Here is a 9,008-nt window from a genome sequence, read left to right on the forward strand (position 1 = left end):
TACAGCAAGTTGGACTAGGTTTAGCCTCAGCCTGACCCAAGTTACACCCCTTATTGACATCATGTTGGTGGACCTAGGTGAAGCTTCTCGTGGGATTCTCCGTATTAAGGGAAACATCTTTTAAGATGAAACCGTTTTGATGAAGGGAAACGATCATGTAGGTATATGGTGATTGGGTCTATTGTTATTGTTGGCCATCGCCAATCTTGCCTATTGCGCTTGCTCGCACCCTTATCAAAAGATCTTAGACCGTTGATCAAGCATAATGAAAATCTGCCCTAAAGATGTGTTCATGCCATTGATTCTTGCAAGCCCCATACAGGCCTCTCTCTCTCTCTCTCTTTCTCTCTCTCTCTCTCTCTCTCTCTCTCTCTCCAATGTAAATAGGTAAAAATTTCTTTCGAAGATTTAGAGGGATATTTCCAATCCCACTCATTGTGTTAGTTTTGTATTACCATTGTAATCATGTCCCTTGCTCCCTTTTAACTTCTCTGAATCAAAACTAACTTCTGATTGAAATAATTATAATCAATGCATTACTTTTTTTTGCTAAATAACTATTAAGACGTCGTTTTATAACAATTAAGTTTTTTTTCTCGCCCGCGCATCGCGCGGGGTGATTTACTAGTGTATATATATATATATGAAATATTTGAGTGTAGAGGGTTGAGGCGAGTTTTGTATTAAGAGAGCTTAAGGAGGAAGGAGGTCAATGTTCGAGGGTCGAGGTGCTAGGGTTTTTATTAAAAGAGTATGGGTTATACTTTCATATAAAAAAAGTTAAGAAGAAAATATGTTTAAAGGGAAAATATATAGGATTCACATTTCAAAAGAAACAACGATGAATCAGATTTGTCGGAAAAAACAGAATTCGTTCGGGACACGGCTACAACAAGAATCCAGGTATGTCCCACGTGAATCCATGTCCGATTCGGATGTGGAGACATATCGACACGGATTCGGCATAGAGGGGCAAAGAATCCATGCAACATAGTTGGGAAATCTAGGGCCTGGGGTATTGGAGTCTCCTTCGAGATCATGAGGGGGCAACCATCGGGGCGTTTTCGGTCCATTTGAATCACAGACTCAAATGGGGCAGAGATTAGAGCGGTGCACAAAGAGTAAGGCTTCTATACCCGAGTAATATCAATTGGGTGAGAGTGGTCAATGTAATAAAGTGGTTTAGGGAAGCTTTTCTCATCCTTGAAGGTTTGCACATGGGTTAATGGGATATTAGATTGAGCAGCGGGATCATCCATCTCTTTTCAACATGTGAGAAGATCAACAAATAGTGAGGTAGACCGGTTAGCAAGGGAAGGGGTTGCTAGAGCATCTTTGGAGACTTATGACTTTCTCCCCCGTGACAAATTGGTCTGGGTTGGTTTCTTATTTTTTTGTATTTTTCGTTGTATGCTTGTTCCATCTTGTTCTTCTCGATCGCTGGGTGTTCTCCGGTTCTCATTATTAATTTAATTCTTTACCAATAAAAAAAAAAGGGAGAGAAAGATTAGTCAGATTAAGAAAGCAAACCTATACTCTAAAATTTCTTTTTGTATTCTTGTTTGCACCTTCAAATTTAAATTTGAAAGAAAGATCATATGTTAATTGTAAAATGTTCAAATTCAAAATTTGAAAGATAGATCACATGGAGATTGCAAACAGTAGGGCAGATACAAAATGGTTGATAAACAACTACCTGGGTCAAAATTTATAAATAAAAGGGGAGATGAATTTTGAGGTCACTCGCAACATCAACGTCCTACTTGTATCATTTTTCTTTCACCGAGTAGTTTGTAAGTTAGAACTTTTCCTTCCATTATCATTCCATTCTGCAATTCAATCCTATATAGTGAAAAAATGGATATTGCCATGAAGAAGGTATTCCCTAGTTCTGTTCCTTGGTGAATTTCTTTTCTCTTTACACTAAACGAATTGTTAAAGTCCTTGTTCACAAGGCAATTGAACCAGCAATCGTTTGATTGTAGTTCGCACAATACTTGAATTCGAGTTACATCTTTGTTAATTGAAAAGGCATTCAAAGACTTTCAATCCAAAGACACTTTCTCTCGTATATAAGTAGTATGTAAGATTTTTGCATCAACAATTCTACATGATTTTCTCTTTTTTTGGACGAGTTGAAAATTGGGGGATACATACAAAAAAATTAAAAATATAGGCAAAGTCAAATAAGAAAATGTAAGGCTGTTACAATAAAAAAAAAAAAAAACAGAAGCAATGGAAAAGGAGTAAAAGATGATTTCCTTTTTTTGTGATAGGCTATATCAAGAAGTAAAGAAAAACAAATAAAGCTGAGAAAGAAGAACCACACGAGCAGGGAAAATATATTCTCTCTCTTTCTTTCAATTTGCAATTTGTCGGTCTTTAAGCAGTAAGCTCTATGATCAAATAAAAAATAATAATAAAAAAAAAACTATCGACATTTTCTTAATCTTAATAATAAATTAAAATTTCAAGTTGGTGTTTTGTCTTTTTGTTGCTGTACAACTATAAAATTTTGAATCTCTCCTCCTGCTGAGAAAATCCGTTGGGCAAATCCGATCCGATCATACACAACTAAATGGAAAAATAATTGTAAACACCATTCAAAAAAAAAATTTGTAAACACCAGTCACTGTTGGATTTTTTAAAATATTTTATTTTTTAAATAAAAAATAGTTTTTTCAAATAAACACTTCTTTTTATGTGAAAAATTATTTCTAGTCAAAAGACACGTGTTATGGAAGGAAAGGGGTTATTTTAAATTGAAAGGTAACTTTCATTTGAAGGGGTGCCTTCATATCCCTTTATCTTCTATAAAAAGAAGATTGGGTCTCATTTTAAGAATACGACTCTCCTCTTTTACTCTTCTATATTTCTCGTTTTTGAAGGGCATACTAGTTGCTTTGAACTTGGGGTGTAGCCCTAGCTAGTTCTTAGTGCAGGCATTGTATCATCGGGACTTATTTCCATGTTAACCACCTGTATAAGTGGGGAAATTAAAGTCATTAAAGAAAGCTTCCGCTTGCCTTGAATAGTGTTGGGTATATATAATATAACCCATGTATGTTCTAATATAAGCCCAATAGGTAATGGACCAGGTGTAGTGGGCCCATTTGGGCTGGAGCCCATTAACCTCTCTTAACCCTAGTGTATCTCTATATATAGGGGCTGGAGGCAACAAACTTGGTATTCCAAACTAGATACCTTGGGTGTAATGCTTTAAGCATCTTGCTTAAACCCTAATTGCTCTAACAATCTTAAAGCATTAGGAAAACCCTAATTTCTGAATCGTCCCATCGTGATGGCTGATTTTGCTCTTCCTCAACTCATACGCCCACAAAAGAAGACGTTTCTGCCGCTCGTGGTTGTTTAATCCATTGTTGGAATTCTTTGGTGGCAACGAGTTTAAGCAATCGTTGGAATTTCTTCAACAGTAAAGTGCCGTCTGTCACTCTCTCGCCCAACAAGCAATCGTTTTTGTTTAGCATCCATGAATATAAAGGACTTGCTGATTTTGGGTTGGGTGGTTCTTACGACAGGGTATTATCCTCTCTCTCCCTCCAAATAAAGTTTTGTCTCTTTCCTCCCAAGCAAACCCACCGTCCCTACCCTCTCTTGTTATTAAAAACAGAGAGCCGAGACTTCTTTTGGGAGGAGATTTTGTTGGCCGAAACCCACTTGTTCCTATTTTCTGATAGTGACAGAGTATTGGTCGGTGGAATTTTTGGGCGTGATTGCCGATTCCAATTTTTGGAAAACGTCCATTGCCGAATCAAATTTTTGTGGCTAAATCCCATCGTAGAAACCCCCTTGGAGGAAAGCCCATTGATAGCTTACTTTGGTGGTAGTTTGGAGTGTAACCCTCATTTGGGGCTGATTACTTTGGTAATCGTTTCGGGTCCATTGGCTAATCTTGCCGTCGGTTTGAATCGGCTCTTGGACTCGGCTTTGATTTGGTTCTTGGAGCTCAACTTGGAATTAGTTCTCTGCTTTCTTGGATTTGGTTCTGCATCTCCCATCCAGGTGCACTCTTTCCAATTTTTTTTATTTTCCTCTAAAAATACAATGGAAAAGAATTCTATGCCTTTTGAGATGGTCAAACTTCAATCCTTTGGTGGGTCTGAGTTTAACTCTTGGAAGCGAAAGACTCAATTCGGTCTAAAATATATTAATTGTTTTTACACCGTTTTGAGTACCTTTGCTGAGACGGATGAAGAAGTTGATGAATCTCAATGGCTTAGAGACGAGGATTTCTGCAAAGACTACTTGTTGAATTGTCTTTCAGATCGTCTTGCAGAAACCTATAGTAAATTTAACACTGCTAAAGCAATATGAGACAACTTAGATGCTCAATTCAAGAAGGAGGAGGAATTGTCCAAGACCCATCTTGTGGACAAATTCATGGATTTCAAGTTTCAAGAGGACAAAGAAATCACTCCTCAAGTGAATGATCTAGAGAATTTGAGATCTAAGTTGCATAATGAAAAAATAGCTGTCTGTGATTCGTTTCTTGTGGGTGCAATTATATATAAGTTACCATCTGCATGGCATTCTTTTAAAACCAAAATGTATCGGAAAAAGGTGCAAGTGGGACTGGATGATCTTAAACGATTCATTCGAATCGAAGATGAGAATCGAGCTAGGAATAACTTGGAGATGGTTAGACAGCAACAATCAGCTGCTAACGCGGTAATATATCCCAAGAAATTTCCTCGGAAATCCAAGTCACCTAAAAGTGACCATCCCAAGTTGGAGGCCAAAAAGACTATCTTTCAGAAAAAGAAGGGCAAGTGCCACAACTGTGGGAAATGGGGTCATTTTGCTGCAGAGTGTAAACAACCTAAGAAGGCTAAATCTGACACACCACAAAAGGAAGCTCATATGATGGTGGGCAGTGCTGCGCCTAAGAGCTTTATTGCCATGTTAGGCAATGGTAAGGCCAGTACTTCTTCAGACTGGTGGTTAGATACAGGAGCCACCTGCCATGTTTGCAACTCGAAGAAACTACTTACGGATGCTGTTGGCGTGAAAGAGACCGTTACAGTGGCTAGTGGAGCTGAGGCAACAGTGACTCACACTGGAACTGCGACCCTGGTCCTTTCTTCAGGTAAAATACTAACTTTAAAAAATGTTAAAGTAGTTCCTGCTATTCAAAAGAATTTAATTTCTATTAGTCTCTTGGACAATGCTGGCATGTGTTCTTCCTTTTTGGGTGGTAGAGTAACTTTAACTGTTAACTCTTATTATTTTGGCTGTGATTTCTTAATCGATGGTATGTATAGACTGAATTTAGCAAATGAAACTGTTAGTCAGGTTAGTTCCACTTTGATTGATCCTAAGTTGTTACACACTAGATTGGGACATGTGAACTATAGGAAAATGGTCAAACTTGCTAAAACTTATAATATACCTTTAGATACATCGATTAGATTTGACAAATGTGAAGTGTGTGCCCAAACCAAGATCACTAGAAAATCTTTTCGTTCGGTTTCTAGGAGCACACAACTTCTTGAATTAATACATTCTGACCTCTGTGACTTTAAAAGTTTCACTACTAGAGGTGGTCGGAAGTATTTAATCACTTTTATAGACGATTTTTCTCGATATTGTCATATTTATCTCCTAAAATCGAAAGATGAAGCTTTTGATAAATTTAAAATTTTCAAGAATCGTGTTGAAAATCAATTGAACTTGAAAATTAAGCGATTTAGGAGTGATAGAGGAGGAGAATACACTTTGACAGAGTTCAAGGAATTCTGTGCCTCTCAGGGCATAATACTTGAAACTACTGCTCCTTACTCACCTCAATCTAATGGCATAGCTGAACGTAAGAACCGGACGTTGAAATGTTAAACTCTATGTTATTGACAGTTGGCATGCCTACTAGCTATTGGGGAGAAGCAGCTTTAACTGCAAATCACATCCTGAATAGAGTACCACACTCTAAGTTGCCCTCTACTCCTTATGAGTTATGGCATAACCATCCTTGTAGATATGACACTCTTAAGACTTGGGGCTGTATTGCTTATGTGCGGATACAAGACCCTAGGAGACCTAAGGTAGGACCTAGAACCAACACTTGTGTTTATCTAGGTGGTGCAGAAGATAGTGCTGCTGATCGGTTTTTGGATCTATCTACCAATTTGGTTATAGAATCTAGAGATGCAGTATTCTTTGAGAATAAATTCCTCAGAGATCATGGTTTGAACCTACCTGGCGATACTGAGATGATTACAGAATCGCATGTAGAGTTTGAACAGAATACTTCTGACACCTGTCCTACACTGATTTCTAGATCAGAACCTTTAAGAGTTTCTACAAGAGATAGAGTACCCAAGAACTTTGGTGAGGACTTTGTGACCTACCATATAGAGAATGATCCATCAACCTATAAGGAAGCGATGAGATCTAGGGACTCTTTGTTGTGGGCAGAAGCCATTGATGATGAAATGAGCTCTCTGCTACAAAATCAAACTTGGCAGCTAGTCGATTTGCCAAAAGGGGTTAAGACTGTGGGCTGTAAGTGGATTTTGAAGAAGAAACTTAATCCTGACGGATCCATAGCTCGGTATAAAGCACGTTTAGTAGCTAAGAGCTATACTCAAGTCAGTGGGATAGACTACTTTGATGTTTACTCACCGGTCTGTCATTTGGCAACGATAAGAATTCTTCTTGCTTTGGCTTCTATTGAGAAGTATGTTGTGCATCAAATGGATGTAAAAATGGCTTTCCTTAATGGAGACCTCACAGAGGAAATCTACATGAACCAACCTGAAGGGTTTGTCATGGAAGGTTTCGAGAACAGAGTTTGTAAGTTACACAAATCTTTGTATGGTCTTAAACAAGCACCTAAATTGTGGCATCAAAAATTTGACAAGGTAGTAAAGAGCTTTGGTTTTCAGACCAGTTACTCAGATAAATGCCTTTACTATCGTTCTGTGTCGAATAAGGTTGCGATTATTTGTTTGTATGTAGACGATATGTTGATTCTTGGTTTCGATCTCTCTGCAGTGAGTGACGTGAAAACCACTTTGGCTCAAGAATTCGACATGAAAGATCTTGGTGTGGTTGACACCATTCTTGGTATGAAAGTAAGTTTTGAAAGGCAAGGGATTACTCTTAGCCAAGGCCATTATATTGAAAAACTACTTTCTACATGGGGATACAGTGAGTGTAAACCGATTGAGACACCATTTGATTATACCAAGAAGCTGATCTCTAATGAAGGAGACAGTGTGAATCAGTTAGATTATTCTAAACTGATTGGTAGTCTCATGTATGCTATGAGTTGCACTAGACCAGACATAGCCTTTACAGTTGGCATGCTGAGTCGTTTCACTAGTAATCCTGGCCATGAGCACTGGGATGCCCTTATGAGGCTGATGAGATACCTTAAGGGTACTCAAGGATATGCTCTATGTTATACTGGCCATCCTCCTATCATGGAAGGGTATTCTGATGCATCATGGGGCTCAGAATTAGGAGACAGTAAATCTACCAGTGGTTATGTTTTTACACTGGGTGGAGCCGCTGTTGCATGGAAGTCAAAGAGACAGACTTGTATTGCTCTGTCATCTATGGAATCAGAACTTTATGCTTTAGCCTCTACAGGAGATGAAGTAGAGTGGATAAGAGATCTGATCCTTGACATTCCATTGACCCATTTAAAGATTAACTCTTTAAGTTTGTTCTGTGATAATCAAGCTACAATTACGATTGTGAAAAACTCACTCTTTAATGGTAAGAGGAGACATGTCAGGCTGAAACATGCCACGCTGAATTATCTTCTAGAACAAGGTATTATCACTTTGGTTGATGTGAGATCGAAGGATAATATGGCCGATGCTTTTACGAAGGGACTGAACAAAGATCGAATATTCAAAACTGCGGTGGAGATGGGGTTAAAGACTGTGTAGACGTGTCTTAACCTACATTCCTATTATTTTGAATTTTTTCGAATCTCCCTATCTTGGCCAAGATAAGCACTTGATATGTTTCAATGATGTTTACAGTTATCTTTATGTCATTCCACATTTGATGACATGTCCTTCTTGGGAAAGGTTGTTTCATTCCAAACTTGATGATACAGCTTAACTCAATTTGGATATGATGCCTGTAACATTCCAAATGGAAACATGGAATGGTTCTTTGTAAAAGAAACTATTTAGGTCTTGTTCTTGATTGAAACTTGACATTGATGCTTATTGATATTAATATTTATTTTTTCAGCCATTATGAAATTGTACTAAGTTCTTCTGGTAGAATTAGATACTTTTAGTAAAATACACAAATGATTGGATTCATTTTTTAATGAAATTCATATTTGATAATTTACAGGAATTGGCGAAAATGGAGGAGATTGCCTCAATTTGGATCTTGATGAGGATGACTTACTTGATCAGTGAATCCTTATAGCGCAGTGGGAACTATTATTTTCTTTTCCGTTGATTAAATAGTTCACTTACATATGAAACTGCTTATGTTTGAGTTTGGATTATTTCTAAAACTTTTGGTTATTCTTTAAAGTATTTTGTTTTCAATTGGATTACAAATCTTTATTGATATGGTGATATGGGGTGCTTCAATAATTTTGTTTGGATATCACATTATCTATCTATTGGATTGTGCTATATGTAGAACATAGGAGGAGATTGTTGGGTATATATAATATAACCCATGTATTTTCTAATATAAGCCCAATAGGTAATGGACCAGGGGCTGGAGGCAACAAATTTGGTATTCCAAACTAGATACCTTGGGTGTAATGCTTTAAGCATCTTGCTTAAACCCTAATTGCTCTAACAAATAGTTCTCTCCCACATTCTCTTTCTTTCTAAATGGTTTGTTCATCCACTATACCAATTTGGGAACACCAAGATTTATGGAGTTCGGCACAAAGGACTACATCCACGGGCAAGAACACAATCTTCCACCATGAGAAGAACAATATACAACGATTACAATGGATTAACCCAAACCCATAAAGTCACAATCCTTTCCTTGTCCTC

This window comes from Tasmannia lanceolata, unplaced genomic scaffold (assembly GCF_043159265.1).
Source record: "Tasmannia lanceolata isolate RefF3 unplaced genomic scaffold, GAP_Taslan_0.1 ptg000006l, whole genome shotgun sequence".
NCBI lineage: Eukaryota > Viridiplantae > Streptophyta > Magnoliopsida > Canellales > Winteraceae > Tasmannia > Tasmannia lanceolata.